This window comes from Giraffa tippelskirchi, chromosome 7 (assembly GCF_054371585.1).
Source record: "Giraffa tippelskirchi isolate mGirTip1 chromosome 7, T2T-mGirTip1v1.2.pri, whole genome shotgun sequence".
Taxonomy (NCBI): Eukaryota; Metazoa; Chordata; class Mammalia; order Artiodactyla; family Giraffidae; genus Giraffa; species Giraffa tippelskirchi.
This window is the reverse complement of record NC_137281.1, coordinates 63,405,703-63,423,391: the sequence shown is the minus strand read 5'-3', so window position 1 is coordinate 63,423,391 and position 17,689 is coordinate 63,405,703.

The following is a 17,689-nucleotide window of genomic DNA, read 5'->3' as shown; positions in this document are numbered from 1 at the left end:
CGGTTTAGGGTTATGGTGTCGAGTTAGGGTTTAGGTTAGGGTTAGGTTAAAGATAGGGATAGGTTTAGGGTTATATTTAGGGTTAGGGTTAGAGTGTCACGTTAGTGTTAGGGTTAGGGATAGGTTTAGCGTTAGGTTTAGGGTTAGGGTTAGGGTTTGAGTGTTTTGTTAGGGTTAGGGATAGGGTGTCTGGTGTCAGGTTAGGGTTAGGGTGTCTATTGAGTGTTAGGGTGTCAAGTTACGGTTAGGGCTAGGGTTAGGGTTACGGTTAGGTTTAGGGTTATGTTTAGGGTTAGGGTTAGGATTTGGGTGTCTGGTTAGGGTTAGTGTTAGGGTTAGGGTTAAGTTTAGGAATAGTGTGTCAGTTTAGGGTGTCATGTAAGGGCTAGGGTTAGGGTTAGGGTGTGGTGTTAGGGTGTCGGGTTAGGGCTTGGGTTAGGGTTAGAGTGTCGTGTTACAGTTAGATATAGTGTTAGAGTGTCACGTTAGGGTTAGGGTTAGGGTGTCGTGTTAGGTTTAGTGTTAGGGTTAGTGTTAGGATATCGGGCTAGGGTTAGGGTTAGGGTTACGGTGTCTGGTGTCGGGCTAGGGTTAGGGTTAGGGATAGGGATAGGGATAGATTTAGGGTTAGGGTTAGGGTTAGGGTTAGGGATAGGGTTAGGTTTAGGGTTAGGGTTAAGGTTAGGTATAGGGTTAGTGTTTAGGTGTTGTTTTAGGGTTAGGGTGTCTCATGGCGTGTTGTGGTTAGGGTTAGGGTGTCAGATTAGGGTGTCGGATTAGGGCCAGGGTTAGGGGTAGGGTGTCCGGTTAGTGTTAAGGTTAGTGTTAGGGTTAGGGTTAAGTTTAGGGTTAGTGTTACAAATTGGGATAGGGTTAGGGTTACGGTGTCTGGTGTCTGGATAGGGTTAGGGTTAGTGTGTCACGTTAGGGTTAGGGTAAGGGTTAGGGTTAGTGTTACGGATAGAGATAGGGTTACGGTTAGTTTTGGGGTTTCGGTTAGGGTGTCGGTTTAGGGCTTGGGTTAGGGTTAGGGTGTCGGGTTAGTTTGTCGGGTTTGGGTGTCGGGTTAGGGGTTAGGGTGTCTGGTTTCGGGTTAGGGTTAGGGTTAGTTTTAGGGTTAGGGCGTCTGCTGTCAGGTTAGGGTTAGGGTTTCGTTTAAGTGTTAGGGTTAGGTTTTGGGTGTTGGGTTAGGGTTAGGGTTAGGGTTAGGGTTACGGTTAGGCTTAACATGTTCGGTTAGGTTTAGGGTTATTGTGTCGTGTTAGGGTTAGGGTTAGGGTTAGTGTTAGTGTTTCGGAAAGGGATAGCGTTAGGGTTAGGGTTAGGGTTAGTGTTAGGTTTAGGGTGTTACCGTTAGGGTTAGGGTTAGGGTTAGGCTTAGGCTTAGGCTTAGGCTTAGGCTTAGGCTTAATGTTTGAGTGTCGGGTTAGCGTTAGGATTACGGTTAGGGTTAGGTTTAGGGATAGGGTTAGGGTAGGGATAGTTTTAGGGTTAGGGTTAGGGTTAGAGTGTCGAATTAGGTTTAGGGTTAGGGATAGGGTTAGGGTTAGGGTTATGGTTAAGTTAGGATTAGGGTTAGGGTTAGGGTTAGAGTGTCGGGTTAGCGTTAGGGTTAGGTATTGAGTTAGGGTTAGGTTTAGGGACAGGTTTAGGGTTAGCGTTAGGGTTAGGGTTAGCGTTAGGTTTAGGGTTAGGGTTAGGGTTCGGGATAGTTTTAGGGTTAGCGTTAGGGTTAGGTTTAGCGTTAGGTTTAGGGTTAGGGTTAGGGTTAGGGTTCGGGATAGGGTTAGGATAAGGGTTACAGTGATGTTAGGGTTAGGTTGAGGGTTAGGGTTAGGGTTAGGGAAGGGTTAGTGTTAGGGATAGGGTTAGGGTTGGTTTTAGGGCTAGGGTTAGGGTTACAGTTAGGGTTAGGGTTAGGGTGGTGGGATAGGGCTTGTGTGAGCCTTAGGGATTCGGGTTAGGGTGTCGGGATAGCGTGTCGTGTTAAGGTTAGGGTGACAGGTAAGGCTTAGGGTGAGGGCTGGGTTAGGATTTGGGTGTCGAGTTAGGATTAGGGTTAGGTTGACTGGTGTCGGGTTAGGGTTAGCTTTAGGGTGTCAGGTTATGGTGTCGGGTTAGGGGTAGGGTGTCGCGTGAGTGTTAGGGTGTCAAGTTACGGTTACGGCTAGGGTTTGGGTTACGGTGGGGTTAGGGTTATGGTTAAGCTTAGGGTTTGGGTGTCAGGTCAGGGTGTCAGGTAAGGGTCAGGGTTAGGTTTAGGCTGTCGGGTTAAGGTGTCGGGTTAGGGCTTGGGTTAGCGTTAGGGTGTCGTGTTAGGGTTAGGGTATCGCGTTAGGGATAGGGTTTGGGTTAGGCTTACATTTAGGGTTAGGGTTAAGGTTAGGATACCGGGTTAGAGGTAGAGTTAGGGTTAGGGTTATGGTTTGGGTGTCTGGTTTCGGTTTAGTGTTAGGGTGTCATTTTAGGGTTAGGGTTAAGCTTAGGGTTTGGGTGTCAGGTCAGGGTGTCAGGTAAGGGTCAGGGGTAGGTTTAGGCTGTCGGGTTAAGGTGTCGGGTTAGGGCTTGGGTTAGCGTTAGGGTGTCGTGTTAGGGTTAGGGTATCGCGTTCGGGTTAGGGTTTGGGTTAGGCTTACAGTTAGGGTTAGGGTTAAGGTTAGGATACCGGGTTAGAGTTAGAGTTAGGGTTAGGGTTATGGTTAGGGTGTCTGGTTTCGGTTTAGTGTTAGGGTGTCGTTTTAGGGTGAGGGTTACGGTTAGGGATAGGGTGTCAGGTTAGGGTTTGGGTTAGGGTTAGGTTGTCGTGTTAGGGTTAGGGTTAGGTTTAGGGTGTCACGTTAGGGTTAGGGTAAGGGTGTCGTGTTAGGTTTAGCGTGTCGGGTTAGGGTGTCGGGTTAGGGTGTTGAATTAGCATGTCGTGTTATGTATGGTGTCGGGTTACTGTTAGGGTGTTGGGTTAGGCTTAGGCTTAGGGTGTCGGGTTAGGGTTAGGGTGTCAGATTAGGGTGTCGGGTTGGGGTCAGTGTTAGGGTTAGGGTGTCTGGTTAGTGTTAGGGTCATGGTTATGGTTATGGTTATGGTGAGGGTTACAGCTTGGGTTAGGGTTAGGATGTCCGGTTAGCGTGTCGGGTTAGGGTTAGGGTGTCAGGTAAGGGTTGGGGTTAGGGTTTAGGTGTCGGTTATGTTTTCGGGGTGTCAGGTTAGCATGTCAGATTAGCGTTAGTGTGTCGTGTAAGGCTCAGGGTGAGGGTTAGGGTTTCGGGTTTCTCTGTCGGGTTAGGGTTAATGTTAGGGTGTCTGGTGTCGTGTTAGGGTTAGGGTTAGGGTTTGGGTGCCAGGTTATTGTTAGGGATAGAGTGTCTGGTGTTCGGTTAGGGTTAAGGTTACGGATATGGTTAGGGTAAGGGTTAGGGTTAGGGTGTCGTGTAAGTCTTAGGGTGAGGGTTAGAGTTAGGGATGCCTGTCGGGTTAAGTTTAGCGATAGAGTGTCTGGTGTCTTGTTAGGGTTAGGGTTAGGATTAGGGTGTCACGTTAGCATTAGGATTTGGATAAGTGTGTCGGTTTAGGGATAGGTGTCGAGTTAGGCTTAGGGTTAGGGTTAGTGTTAGGGTTTGGTTGTCAGGTTAGGGTTAGGGATAGGGTGTCTGGTGTCAGGTTAGGGTTAGGGTTAGGGTTACAAATAGGGATAGGGTTAGGGTTAGGGATAGGGTTTTGATTAGGGTTAGGATTAGGGTTACTGTTCGGTTAGGGTTAGGTTGTCGCGTTATTGTTATGGTTAGGGTGTCGTGTTATGATGTCGTGTTATCGTCAGCGTTAGGGTTACTGTTAGGATATTGGGTTAGGCTTAGGGGTAGGGTTAGGGTGTCGGATTATGGTTAGGGTTACGCTTAGGGTGTCGGGTTAGATTTAAGTCTTGGGTGTCGTTTTAGGGTTAGGGTTAGGGTTATTGTTCGGTGTAGGGTTTGGGTGTCATGTTAGATTTGTTGTTAGTGTGTCTGGTGTCGGGGTAGAGTTAGGGTTATTGTGTCCGGTTAGGGTTAGGGTTAGAGTGACGGGTTAGGTTTAGGGTGTCTGGTTAGGGCTTGTTTTAGGGTTAGGGTTAGGGTGCCGTGTTAGATTTAGGGTTAGGGTTAGGGTTAGGGTGTTGGGTTAGTTTGTCGGGTTAGTGTGTCGGGTTAGCGTGTCGGGTTAGGGTTAGGGTTTCGTGTAAGGCTTAGGTTGAAGGTTAGGATTAGGGTTATGGTGTTGCGTTAGGGGTAGGGTTACGTTGAGGGTGTCGGTTTAGGGTTATGGTGTCGAGTTAGGGTTTAGGTTAGGGTTAGGTTAAAGATAGGGATAGGTTTAGGGTTATATTTAGGGTTAGGGTTAGAGTGTCACGTTAGTGTTAGGGTTAGGGATAGGTTTAGCGTTAGGTTTAGGGTTAGGGTTAGGGTTTGAGTGTTTTGTTAGGGTTAGGGATAGGGTGTCTGGTGTCAGGTTAGGGTTAGGGTGTCTATTGAGTGTTAGGGTGTCAAGTTACGGTTAGGGCTAGGGTTAGGGTTACGGTTAGGTTTAGGGTTATGTTTAGGGTTAGGGTTAGGATTTGGGTGTCTGGTTAGGGTTAGTGTTAGGGTTAGGGTTAAGTTTAGGAATAGTGTGTCAGTTTAGGGTGTCATGTAAGGGTTAGGGTTAGGGTTAGGGTGTGGTGTTAGGGTGTCGGGTTAGGGCTTGGGTTAGGGTTAGAGTGTCGTGTTACAGTTAGATATAGTGTTAGAGTGTCACGTTAGGGTTAGGGTTAGGGTGTCGTGTTAGGTTTAGTGTTAGGGTTAGTGTTAGGATATCGGGCTAGGGTTAGGGTTAGGGTTACGGTGTCTGGTGTCGGGCTAGGGTTAGGGTTAGGGATAGGGATAGGGATAGATTTAGGGTTAGGGTTAGGGTTAGGGTTAGGGATAGGGTTAGGTTTAGGGTTAGGGTTAAGGTTAGGTATAGGGTTAGTGTTTAGGTGTTGTTTTAGGGTTAGGGTGTCTCATGGCGTGTTGTGGTTAGGGTTAGGGTGTCAGATTAGGGTGTCGGATTAGGGCCAGGGTTAGGGGTAGGGTGTCCGGTTAGTGTTAAGGTTAGTGTTAGGGTTAGGGTTAAGTTTAGGGTTAGTGTTACAAATTGGGATAGGGTTAGGGTTACGGTGTCTGGTGTCTGGATAGGGTTAGGGTTAGTGTGTCACGTTAGGGTTAGGGTAAGGGTTAGGGTTAGTGTTACGGATAGAGATAGGGTTACGGTTAGTTTTGGGGTTTCGGTTAGGGTGTCGGTTTAGGGCTTGGGTTAGGGTTAGGGTGTCGGGTTAGTTTGTCGGGTTTGGGTGTCGGGTTAGGGGTTAGGGTGTCTGGTTTCGGGTTAGGGTTAGGGTTAGTTTTAGGGTTAGGGCGTCTGCTGTCAGGTTAGGGTTAGGGTTTCGTTTAAGTGTTAGGGTTAGGTTTTGGGTGTTGGGTTAGGGTTAGGGTTAGGGTTAGGGTTACGGTTAGGCTTAACATGTTCGGTTAGGTTTAGGGTTATTGTGTCGTGTTAGGGTTAGGGTTAGGGTTAGTGTTAGTGTTTCGGAAAGGGATAGCGTTAGGGTTAGGGTTAGGGTTAGTGTTAGGTTTAGGGTGTTACCGTTAGGGTTAGGGTTAGGGTTAGGCTTAGGCTTAGGCTTAGGCTTAGGCTTAGGCTTAATGTTTGAGTGTCGGGTTAGCGTTAGGATTACGGTTAGGGTTAGGTTTAGGGATAGGGTTAGGGTAGGGATAGTTTTAGGGTTAGGGTTAGGGTTAGAGTGTCGAATTAGGTTTAGGGTTAGGGATAGGGTTAGGGTTAGGGTTATGGTTAAGTTAGGATTAGGGTTAGGGTTAGGGTTAGAGTGTCGGGTTAGCGTTAGGGTTAGGTATTGAGTTAGGGTTAGGTTTAGGGACAGGTTTAGGGTTAGCGTTAGGGTTAGGGTTAGCGTTAGGTTTAGGGTTAGGGTTAGGGTTCGGGATAGTTTTAGGGTTAGCGTTAGGGTTAGGTTTAGCGTTAGGTTTAGGGTTAGGGTTAGGGTTAGGGTTCGGGATAGGGTTAGGGTAAGGGTTACAGTGATGTTAGGGTTAGGTTTAGGGTTAGGGTTAGGGTTAGGGAAGGGTTAGTGTTAGGGATAGGGTTAGGGTTGGTTTTAGGACTAGGGTTAGGGTTACAGTTAGGGTTAGGGTTCGGGTGGTGGGATAGGGCTTGTGTCAGCCTTAGGGATTCGGGTTAGGGTGTCGGGATAGCGTGTCGTGTTAAGGTTAGGGTGACAGGTAAGGCTTAGGGTGAGGGCTGGGTTAGGATTTGGGTGTCGAGTTAGGATTAGGGTTAGGTTGACTGGTGTCGGGTTAGGGTTAGCTTTAGGGTGTCAGGTTATGGTGTCGGGTTAGGGGTAGGGTGTCGCGTGAGTGTTAGGGTGTCAAGTTACGGTTACGGCTAGGGTTTGGGTTACGGTGGGGTTAGGGTTATGGTTAAGCTTAGGGTTTGGGTGTCAGGTCAGGGTGTCAGGTAAGGGTCAGGGTTAGGTTTAGGCTGTCGGGTTAAGGTGTCGGGTTAGGGCTTGGGTTAGCGTTAGGGTGTCGTGTTAGGGTTAGGGTATCGCATTAGGGATAGGGTTTGGGTTAGGCTTACAGTTAGGGTTAGGGTTAAGGTTAGGATACCGGGTTAGAGTTAGAGTTAGGGTTAGGGTTATGGTTTGGGTGTCTGGTTTCGGTTTAGTGTTAGGGTGTCGTTTTAGGGTTAGGGTTAAGCTTAGGGTTTGGGTGTCAGGTCAGGGTGTCAGGTAAGGGTCAGGGTTAGGTTTAGGCTGTCGGGTTAAGGTGTCGGGTTAGGGCTTGGGTTAGCGTTAGGGTGTCGTGTTAGGGTTAGGGTATCGCGTTAGGGATAGGGTTTGGGTTAGGCTTACAGTTAGGGTTAGGGTTAAGGTTAGGATACCGGGTTAGAGTTAGAGTTAGGGTTAGGGTTATGGTTAGGGTGTCTGGTTTCGGTTTAGTGTTAGGGTGTTGTTTTAGGGTGAGGGTTACGGTTAGGGATAGGGTGTCAGGTTAGGGTTTGGGTTAGGGTTAGGTTGTCGTGTTAGGGTTAGGGTTAGGTTTAGGGTGTCACGTTAGGGTTAGGGTAAGGGTGTCGTGTTAGGTTTAGCGTGTCGGGTTAGGGTGTCGGGTTAGGGTGTTGAATTAGCATGTCGTGTTATGTATGGTGTCGGGTTACTGTTAGGGTGTTGGGTTAGGCTTAGGCTTAGGGTGTCGGGTTAGGGTTAGGGTGTCAGATTAGGGTGTTGGGTTGGGGTCAGTGTTAGGCTTAGGGTGTCTGGTTAGTGTTAGGGTCATGGTTATGGTTATGGTTATGGTGAGGGTTACAGCTTGGGTTAGGGTTAGGATGTCCGGTTAGCGTGTCGGGTTAGGGTTAGGGTGTCAGGTAAGGGTTGGGGTTAGGGTTTAGGTGTCGGTTATATTTTCGGGGTGTCAGGTTAGCATGTCAGATTAGCGTTAGTGTGTCGTGTAAGGCTCAGGGTGAGGGTTAGGGTTTCGGGTTTCTCTGTCGGGTTAGGGTTAATGTTAGGGTGTCTGGTGTCGTGTTAGGGTTAGGGTTTGGGTTTGGGTGTCAGGTTATTGTTAGGGATAGAGTGTCTGGTGTTCGGTTAGGGTTAAGGTTAGGGATATGGTTAGGGTAAGGGTTAGGGTTAGGGTGTCGTGTAAGTCTTAGGGTGAGGGTTAGAGTTAGGGATGCCTGTCGGGTTAAGTTTAGTGATAGAGTGTCTGGTGTCTTGTTAGGGTTAGGGTTAGGATTAGGGTGTCACGTTAGCATTAGGATTTGGATAAGTGTGTCGGTTTAGGGATAGGTGTCGAGTTAGGCTTAGGGTTAGGGTTAGTGTTAGGGTTTGGTTGTCAGGTTAGGGTTAGGGATAGGGTGTCTGGTGTCAGGTTAGGGTTAGGGTTAGGGTTACAAATAGGGATAGGGTTAGGGTTAGGGATAGGGTTTTGATTAGGGTTAGGATTAGGGTTAGTGTTCGGTTAGGGTTAGGTTGTCGCGTTATTGTTATGGTTAGGGTGTCGTGTTATGATGTCGTGTTATCGTCAGCATTAGGGTTACTGTTAGGATATTGGGTTAGGCTTAGGGGTAGGGTTAGGGTGTCGGATTATGGTTAGGGTTACGCTGAGGGTGTCGGGTTAGATTTAAGTCTTGGGTGTCGTTTTAGGGTTAGGGTTAGTGTTCGGTGTAGGGTTTGGGTGTCATGTTAGATTTGTTGTTAGTGTGTCTGGTGTCGGGGTAGAGTTAGGGTTAGTGTGTCGGGTTAGGGTTAGGGTTAGAGTGTCGGGTTAGGTTTAGGGTGTCTGGTTAGGGCTTGTTTTAGGGTTAGGGTTAGGGTGCCGTGTTGGATTTAGGGTTAGGGTTAGGGTTAGGGTGTTGGGTTAGTTTGTCGGGTTAGTGTGTCGGGTTAGCGTGTCGGGTTAGGGTTAGGGTTTCGTGTAAGGCTTAGGTTGAAGGTTAGGTTTAGGGTTATGGTGTTGCGTTAGGGGTAGGGTTACGTTGAGGGTGTCGGTTTAGGGTTATGGTGTCGAGTTAGGGTTTAGGTTAGGGTTAGGTTAAAGATAGGGATAGGTTTAGGGTTATATTTAGGGTTAGGGTTAGAGTGTCACGTTAGTGTTAGGGTTAGGGATAGGTTTAGCGTTAGGTTTAGGGTTAGGGTTAGGGTTTGAGTGTTTTGTTAGGGTTAGGGATAGGGTGTCTGGTGTCAGGTTAGGGTTAGGGTGTCTATTGAGTGTTAGGGTGTCAAGTTACGGTTAGGGCTAGGGTTAGGGTTACGGTTAGGTTTAGGGTTAGGTTTAGGGTTAGGGTTAGGGTTTGGGTGTCTGGTTAGGGTTAGTGTTTGGGTTAGGGTTAAGTTTAGGAATAGTGTGTCAGTTTAGGGTGTCATGTAAGGGTTAGGGTTAGGGTTAGGGTGTGGTGTTAGGGTGTCGGGTTAGGGCTTGGGTTAGGGTTAGAGTGTCGTGTTACAGTTAGATATAGTGTTAGGGTGTCACGTTAGGGTTAGGGTTAGGATGTCGTGTTAGGTTTAGTGTTAGGGTTAGTGTTAGGATATCGGGCTAGGGTTAGGGTTAGGGTTACGGTGTCTGGTGTCGGGCTAGGGTTAGGGTTAGGGATAGGGATAGGGATAGGTTTAGGGTTAGGGTTAGGGTTAGGGTTAGGGATAGGGATAGGGTTAGGGTTAGGGTTAGGGTTAGGGTGTCGGGTTAGTTTGTCGGGTTTGGGTGTCGGGTTAGGGGTTAGCGTGTCTGGTTTTGGGTTAGGGTTTGGGTTAGGGTTAGGGTTAGGGTTACAAATAGGGATAGGGCTAGGGTTAGGGATAGGGTTTTGATTAGGGTTAGGATTAGGGTTAGTGTTCGGTTAGGGTTAGGTTGTCGCGTTATTGTTATGGTTAGGGTGTCGTGTTATGATGTCGTGTTATCGTTAGCGTTAGGGTTACTGTTAGGATATTGAGTTAGGCTTAGGGGTAGGGTTAGGGTGTTGGATTATGGTTAGGGTTACGCTTAGGGTGTCGGGTTGAGTTTAAGTCTTGTGTGTCGTTTTAGGGTTAGGGTTAGTGTTCGGTGTAGGGTTTGGGTGTCATGTTAGTTTTGTTGTAGGTGTGTCTGGTGTCGGGGTAGAGTTAGGGTTAGTGTGTCGGGTTAGGCTTAGGGTTAGAGTGTGGGGTTAGGTTTAGGGTGTCTGGTTAGGGCTTGTTTTAGGGTTAGGGTTAGGGTGCCGTGTTAGGTTTACTGTTAGGGTTAGTGTTAGGATATCGGGCTAGGGTTAGGATTAGGGTTACGGTGTCTGGTGTCGGGATAGGGTTAGGGTTAGGGATAGGGATAGGGATAGGTTTAGGGTTAGGGTTAGTGTTAGGGTTAGGGATAGGTTTAGGTTTAGGGTTAGGGTTAAGGTTAGGTATAGGGTTAGTGTTTAGGTGTTGTTTTAGGGTTAGGGTGTCTCATGGCGTGTTGGGGTTAGGGTTAGGGTGTCAGATTAGGGTGTCGGATTAGGGCCAGGGTTAGGGGTAGGGTGTCCGGTTAGTGTTAAGGTTAGTGTTAGGGTTAGGGTTAAGTTTAGGGTTAGTGTTACAAATTGGGGTAGGGTTAGGGTTATGGTGTCTGGTGTCTGGATAGGGTTAGGGTTAGTGTGTCACGTTAGGGTTAGGGTAAGGGTTAGGGTTAGTGTTACGGATAGAGATAGGGTTACGGTTAGTTTTGGGGTTTCGGTTAGGGTGTCGGTTTAGGGCTTGGGTTAGGGTTAGGGTGTCGGGTTAGTTTGTCGGGTTTGGGTGTCGGGTTAGGGGTTAGGGTGTCTGGTTTCGGGTTAGGGTTAGGGTTAGGGTTAGGGTTAGGGCGTCTGCTGTCAGGTTATGGTTAGGGTTAGGGTTTCGTGTAAGTGTTAGGGTTAGGTTTTGGGTGTTGGGTTAGGGTTAGGGTTAGGGTTAGGGTTACGGTTACGGTTAGGCTTAACATGTTGGGTTAGGTTTAGGGTTATTGTGTCGTGTTAGGGTTAGGGTTAGGGTTAGTGTTAGTGTTTCGAAAAGGGATAGCGTTAGGGTTAGGGTTAGGGTTAGTGTTAGGTTTAGGGTGTTACCGTTAGGGTTAGGGTTAGGGTTAGGTTAGGGTTAGGCTTAGGCTTAGGCTTAGGCTTAGGCTTAGGCTTAGTATTTGAGTGTCGGGTTAGCGTTAGGATTACGGTTAGGGTTAGGTTTAGGGATAGGGTTAGGGTAGGGATAGTTTTAGGGTTAGGGTTAGGGTTAGAGTGTCGGGTTAGGGTTAGGGTTAGGGACAGGGTTAGGGTTAGGGTTATGGTTAAGTTAGGATTAGGGTTAGGGTTAGGGTTAGAGTGTCGGTTTAGCGTTAGGGTTAGGGTTTGAGTTAGGGTTACGTTTAGGGACAGGTTTAGGGTTAGCGTTAGGGTTAGGGTTAGCGTTAGGTTTAGGGTTAGGGTTAGGGTTCGGGATAGTTTTAGGGTTAGCGTTAGGGTTAGGTTTAGCGTTAGGTTTAGGGTTAGGGTTAGGGTTAGGGTTCGGGATAGGGTTAGGATAAGGGTTACAGTGATGTTAGGGTTAGGTTGAGGGTTAGGGTTAGGGTTAGGGAAGGGTTAGTGTTAGGGATAGGGTTAGGGTTGGTTTTAGGGCTAGGGTTAGGGTTACAGTTAGGGTTAGGGTTCGGGTGGTGGGATAGGGCTTGTGTCAGCCTTAGGGATTCGGGTTAGGGTGTCGGGATAGCGTGTCGTGTTAAGGTTAGGGTGACAGGTAAGGCTTAGGGTGAGGGCTGGGTTAGGATTTGGGTGTCGAGTTAGGATTAGGGTTAGGTTGACTGGTGTCGGGTTAGGGTTAGCTTTAGGGTGTCAGGTTATGGTGTCGGGTTAGGGGTAGGGTGTCGCGTGAGTGTTAGGGTGTCAAGTTACGGTTACGGCTAGGGTTTGGGTTACGGTGGGGTTAGGGTTATGGTTAAGCTTAGGGTTTGGGTGTCAGGTCAGGGTGTCAGGTAAGGGTCAGGGTTAGGTTTAGGCTATCGGGTTAAGGTGTCGGGTTAGGGCTTGGGTTAGCGTTAGGGTGTCGTGTTAGGGTTAGGGTATCGCGTTAGGGATAGGGTTTGGGTTAGGCTTACAGTTAGGGTTAGGGTTAAGGTTAGGATACCGGGTTAGAGTTAGAGTTAGGGTTAGGGTTATGGTTAGGGTGTCTGGTTTCGGTTTAGTGTTAGGGTGTTGTTTTAGGGTGAGGGTTACGGTTAGGGATAGGGTGTCAGGTTAGGGTTTGGGTTAGGGTTAGGTTGTCGTGTTAGGGTTAGGGTTAGGTTTAGGGTGTCACGTTAGGGTTAGGGTAAGGGTGTCGTGTTAGGTTTAGCGTGTCGGGTTAGGGTGTCGGGTTAGGGTGTTGAATTAGCATGTCGTGTTATGTATGGTGTCGGGTTACTGTTAGGGTGTTGGGTTAGGCTTAGGCTTAGGGTGTCGGGTTAGGGTTAGGGTGTCAGATTAGGGTGTCGGGTTGGGGTCAGTGTTAGGGTTAGGGTGTCCGGTTAGTGTTAGGGTCATGGTTATGGTTATGGTTATGGTGAGGGTTACAGCTTGGGTTAGGGTTAGGATGTCCGGTTAGCGTGTCGGGTTAGGGTTAGGGTGTCAGGTAAGGGTTGGGGTTAGGGTTTAGGTGTCGGTTATGTTTTCGGGGTGTCAGGTTAGCATGTCAGATTAGCGTTAGTGTGTCGTGTAAGGCTCAGGGTGAGGGTTAGGGTTTCGGGTTTCTCTGTCGGGTTAGGGTTAATGTTAGGGTGTCTGGTGTCGTGTTAGGGTTAGGGTTTGGGTTTGGGTGTCAGGTTATTGTTAGGGATAGAGTGTCTGGTGTTCGGTTAGGGTTAAGGTTACGGATATGGTTAGGGTAAGGGTTAGGGTTAGGGTGTCGTGTAAGTCTTAGGGTGAGGGTTAGAGTTAGGGATGCCTGTCGGGTTAAGTTTAGTGATAGAGTGTCTGGTGTCTTGTTAGGGTTAGGGTTAGGATTAGGGTGTCACGTTAGCATTAGGATTTGGATAAGTGTGTCGGTTTAGGGATAGGGGTCGAGTTAGGCTTAGGGTTAGGGTTAGTGTTAGGGTTTGGTTGTCAGGTTAGGGTTAGGGATAGGGTGTCTGGTGTCAGGTTATGGTTAGGGTTAGGGTTACAAATAGGGATAGGGTTAGGGTTAGGGATAGGGTTTTGATTAGGGTTAGGATTAGGGTTAGTGTTCGGTTAGGGTTAGGTTGTCGCGTTATTGTTATGGTTAGGGTGTCGTGTTATGATGTCGTGTTATCGTCAGCATTAGGGTTACTGTTAGGATATTGGGTTAGGCTTAGGGGTAGGGTTAGGGTGTCGGATTATGGTTAGGGTTACGCTTAGGGTGTCGGGTTAGATTTAAGTCTTGGGTGTCGTTTTAGGGTTAGGGTTAGTGTTCGGTGTAGGGTTTGGGTGTCATGTTAGATTTGTTGTTAGTGTGTCTGGTGTCGGGGTAGAGTTAGGGTTAGTGTGTCGGGTTAGGGTTAGGGTTAGAGTGTCGGGTTAGGTTTAGGGTGTCTGGTTAGGGCTTGTTTTAGGGTTAGGGTTAGGGTGCCGTGTTAGATTTAGGGTTAGGGTTAGGGTTAGGGTGTTGGGTTAGTTTGTCGGGTTAGTGTGTCGGGTTAGCGTGTCGGGTTAGGGTTAGGGTTTCGTGTAAGGCTTAGGTTGAAGGTTAGGATTAGGGTTATGGTGTTGCGTTAGGGGTAGGGTTACGTTGAGGGTGTCGGTTTAGGGTTATGGTGTCGAGTTAGGGTTTAGGTTAGGGTTAGGTTAAAGATAGGGATAGGTTTAGGGTTATATTTAGGGTTAGGGTTAGAGTGTCACGTTAGTGTTAGGGTTAGGGATAGGTTTAGCGTTAGGTTTAGGGTTAGGGTTAGGGTTTGAGTGTTGTGTTCGGGTTAGGGATAGGGTGTCTGGTGTCAGGTTAGGGTTAGGGTGTCTATTGAGTGTTAGGGTGTCAAGTTACGGTTAGGGCTAGGGTTAGGGTTACGGTTAGGTTTAGGGTTAGGTTTAGGGTTAGGGTTAGGGTTTGGGTGTCTGGTTAGGGTTAGTGTTAGGGTTAGGGTTAAGTTTAGGAATAGTGTGTCAGTTTAGGGTGTCATGTAAGGGTTAGGGTTAGGGTTAGGGTGTGGTGTTAGGGTGTCGGGTTAGGGCTTGGGTTAGGGTTAGAGTGTCGTGTTACAGTTAGATATAGTGTTAGAGTGTCACGTTAGGGTTAGGGTTAGGGTGTCGTGTTAGGTTTAGTGTTAGGGTTAGTGTTAGGATATCGGGCTAGGGTTAGGGTTAGGGTTACGGTGTCTGGTGTCGGGCTAGGGTTAGGGTTAGGGATAGGGATAGGGATAGGTTTAGGGTTAGGGTTAGGGTTAGGGTTAGGGATAGGGTTAGGTTTAGGGTTAGGGTTAAGGTTAGGTATAGGGTTAGTGTTTAGGTGTTGTTTTAGGGTTAGGGTGTCTCATGGCGTGTTGGGGTTAGGGTTAGGGTGTCAGATTAGGGTGTCGGATTAGGGCCAGGGTTAGGGGTAGGGTGTCCGGTTAGTGTTAAGGTTAGTGTTAGGGTTAGGGTTAAGTTTAGGGTTAGTGTTACAAATTGGGATAGGGTTAGGGTTACGGTGTCTGGTGTCTGGATAGGGTTAGGGTTAGTGTGTCACGTTAGGGTTAGGGTAAGGGTTAGGGTTAGTGTTACGGATAGAGATAGGGTTACGGTTAGTTTTGGGGTTTCGGTTAGGGTGTCGGTTTAGGGCTTGGGTTAGGGTTAGGGTGTCGGGTTAGTTTGTCGGGTTTGGGTGTCGGGTTAGGGGTTAGGGTGTCTGGTTTCGGGTTAGGGTTAGGGTTAGTTTTAGGGTTAGGGCGTCTGCTGTCAGGTTAGGGTTAGGGTTTCGTTTAAGTGTTAGGGTTAGGTTTTGGGTGTTGGGTTAGGGTTAGGGTTAGGGTTACGGTTACGGTTAGGCTTATCATGTTCGGTTAGGTTTAGGGTTATTGTGTCGTGTTAGGGTTAGGGTTAGGGTTAGTGTTAGTGTTTCGGAAAGGGATAGCGTTAGGGTTAGGGTTAGGGTTAGTGTTAGGTTTAGGGTGTTACCGTTAGGGTTAGGGTTAGGCTTAGGCTTAGGCTTAGGCTTAGGCTTAGGCTTAGGCTTAATGTTTGAGTGTCGGGTTAGTGTTAGGATTACGGTTAGGGTTAGGTTTAGGGATAGGGTTAGGGTAGGGATAGTTTTAGGGTTAGGGTTAGGGTTAGAGTGTCGAATTAGGTTTAGGGTTAGGGATAGGGTTAGGGTTAGGGTTATGGTTAAGTTAGGATTAGGGTTAGGGTTAGGGTTAGAGTGTCGGGTTAGCGTTAGGGTTAGGTATTGAGTTAGGGTTAGGTTTAGGGACAGGTTTAGGGTTAGCGTTAGGGTTAGGGTTAGCGTTAGGTTTAGGGTTAGGGTTAGGGTTCGGGATAGTTTTAGGGTTAGCGTTAGGGTTAGGTTTAGCGTTAGGTTTAGGGTTAGGGTTAGGGTTAGGGTTCGGGATAGGGTTAGGGTAAGGGTTACAGTGATGTTAGGGTTAGGTTTAGGGTTAGGGTTAGGGTTAGGGAAGGGTTAGTGTTAGGGATAGGGTTAGGGTTGGTTTTAGGACTAGGGTTAGGGTTACAGTTAGGGTTAGGGTTCGGGTGGTGGGATAGGGCTTGTGTCAGCCTTAGGGATTCGGGTTAGGGTGTCGGGATAGCATGTCGTGTTAAGGTTAGGGTGACAGGTAAGGCTTAGGGTGAGGGCTGGGTTAGGATTTGGGTGTCGAGTTAGGATTAGGGTTAGGTTGACTGGTGTCGGGTTAGGGTTAGCTTTAGGGTGTCAGGTTATGGTGTCGGGTTAGGGGTAGGGTGTCGCGTGAGTGTTAGGGTGTCAAGTTACGGTTACGGCTAGGGTTTGGGTTACGGTGGGGTTAGGGTTATGGTTAAGCTTAGGGTTTGGGTGTCAGGTCAGGGTGTCAGGTAAGGGTCAGGGTTAGGTTTAGGCTGTCGGGTTAAGGTGTCGGGTTAGGGCTTGGGTTAGCGTTAGGGTGTCGTGTTAGGGTTAGGGTATCGCATTAGGGATAGGGTTTGGGTTAGGCTTACAGTTAGGGTTAGGGTTAAGGTTAGGATACCGGGTTAGAGTTAGAGTTAGGGTTAGGGTTATGGTTTGGGTGTCTGGTTTCGGTTTAGTGTTAGGGGGTCGTTTTAGGGTTAGGGTTAAGCTTAGGGTTTGGGTGTCAGGTCAGGGTGTCAGGTAAGGGTCAGGGTTAGGTTTAGGCTGTCGGGTTAAGGTGTCGGGTTAGGGCTTGGGTTAGCGTTAGGGTGTCGTGTTAGGGTTAGGGTATCGCGTTAGGGATAGGGTTTGGGTTAGGCTTACAGTTAGGGTTAGGGTTAAGGTTAGGATACCGGGTTAGAGTTAGAGTTAGGGTTAGGGTTATGGTTAGGGTGTCTGGTTTCGGTTTAGTGTTAGGGTGTTGTTTTAGGGTGAGGGTTACGGTTAGGGATAGGGTGTCAGGTTAGGGTTTGGGTTAGGGTTAGGTTGTCGTGTTAGGGTTAGGGTTAGGTTTAGGGTGTCACGTTAGGGTTAGGGTAAGGGTGTCGTGTTAGGTTTAGCGTGTCGGGTTAGGGTGTCGGGTTAGGGTGTTGAATTAGCATGTCGTGTTATGTATGGTGTCGGGTTACTGTTAGGGTGTTGGGTTAGGCTTAGGCTTAGGGTGTCGGGTTAGGGTTAGGGTGTCAGATTAGGGTGTCGGGTTGGGGTCAGTGTTAGGGTTAGGGTGTCCGGTTAGTGTTAGGGTCATGGTTATGGTTATGGTTATGGTGAGGGTTACAGCTTGGGTTAGGGTTAGGATGTCCGGTTAGCGTGTCGGGTTAGGGTTAGGGTGTCAGGTAAGGGTTGGGGTTAGGGTTTAGGTGTCGGTTATGTTTTCGGGGTGTCAGGTTAGCATGTCAGATTAGCGTTAGTGTGTCGTGTAAGGCTCAGGGTGAGGGTTAGGGTTTCGGGTTTCTCTGTCGGGTTAGGGTTAATGTTAGGGTGTCTGGTGTCGTGTTAGGGTTAGGGTTTGGGTTTGGGTGTCAGGTTATTGTTAGGGATAGAGTGTCTGGTGTTCGGTTAGGGTTAAGGTTACGGATATGGTTAGGGTAAGGGTTAGGGTTAGGGTGTCGTGTAAGTCTTAGGGTGAGGGTTAGAGTTAGGGATGCCTGTCGGGTTAAGTTTAGTGATAGAGTGTCTGGTGTCTTGTTAGGGTTAGGGTTAGGATTAGGGTGTCACGTTAGCATTAGGATTTGGATAAGTGTGTCGGTTTAGGGATAGGTGTCGAGTTAGGCTTAGGGTTAGGGTTAGTGTTAGGGTTTGGTTGTCAGGTTAGGGTTAGGGATAGGGTGTCTGGTGTCAGGTTAGGGTTAGGGTTAGGGTTACAAATAGGGATAGGGTTAGGGTTAGGGATAGGGTTTTGATTAGGGTTAGGATTAGGGTTAGTGTTCGGTTAGGGTTAGGTTGTCGCGTTATTGTTATGGTTAGGGTGTCGTGTTATGATGTCGTGTTATCGTCAGCATTAGGGTTACTGTTAGGATATTGGGTTAGGCTTAGGGGTAGGGTTAGGGTGTCGGATTATGGTTAGGGTTACGCTTAGGGTGTCGGGTTAGATTTAAGTCTTGGGTGTCGTTTTAGGGTTAGGGTTAGTGTTCGGTGTAGGGTTTGGGTGTCATGTTAGATTTGTTGTTAGTGTGTCTGGTGTCGGGGTAGAGTTAGGGTTAGTGTGTCGGGTTAGGGTTAGGGTTAGAGTGTCGGGTTAGGTTTAGGGTGTCTGGTTAGGGCTTGTTTTAGGGTTAGGGTTAGGGTGCCGTGTTAGATTTAGGGTTAGGGTTAGGGTTAGGGTGTTGGGTTAGTTTGTCGGGTTAGTGTGTCGGGTTAGCGTGTCGGGTTAGGGTTAGGGTTTCGTGTAAGGCTTAGGTTGAAGGTTAGGATTAGGGTTATGGTGTTGCGTTAGGGGTAGGGTTACGTTGAGGGTGTCGGTTTAGGGTTATGGTGTCGAGTTAGGGTTTAGGTTAGGGTTAGGTTAAAGATAGGGATAGGTTTAGGGTTATATTTAGGGTTAGGGTTAGAGTGTCACGTTAGTGTTAGGGTTAGGGATAGGTTTAGCGTTAGGTTTAGGGTTAGGGT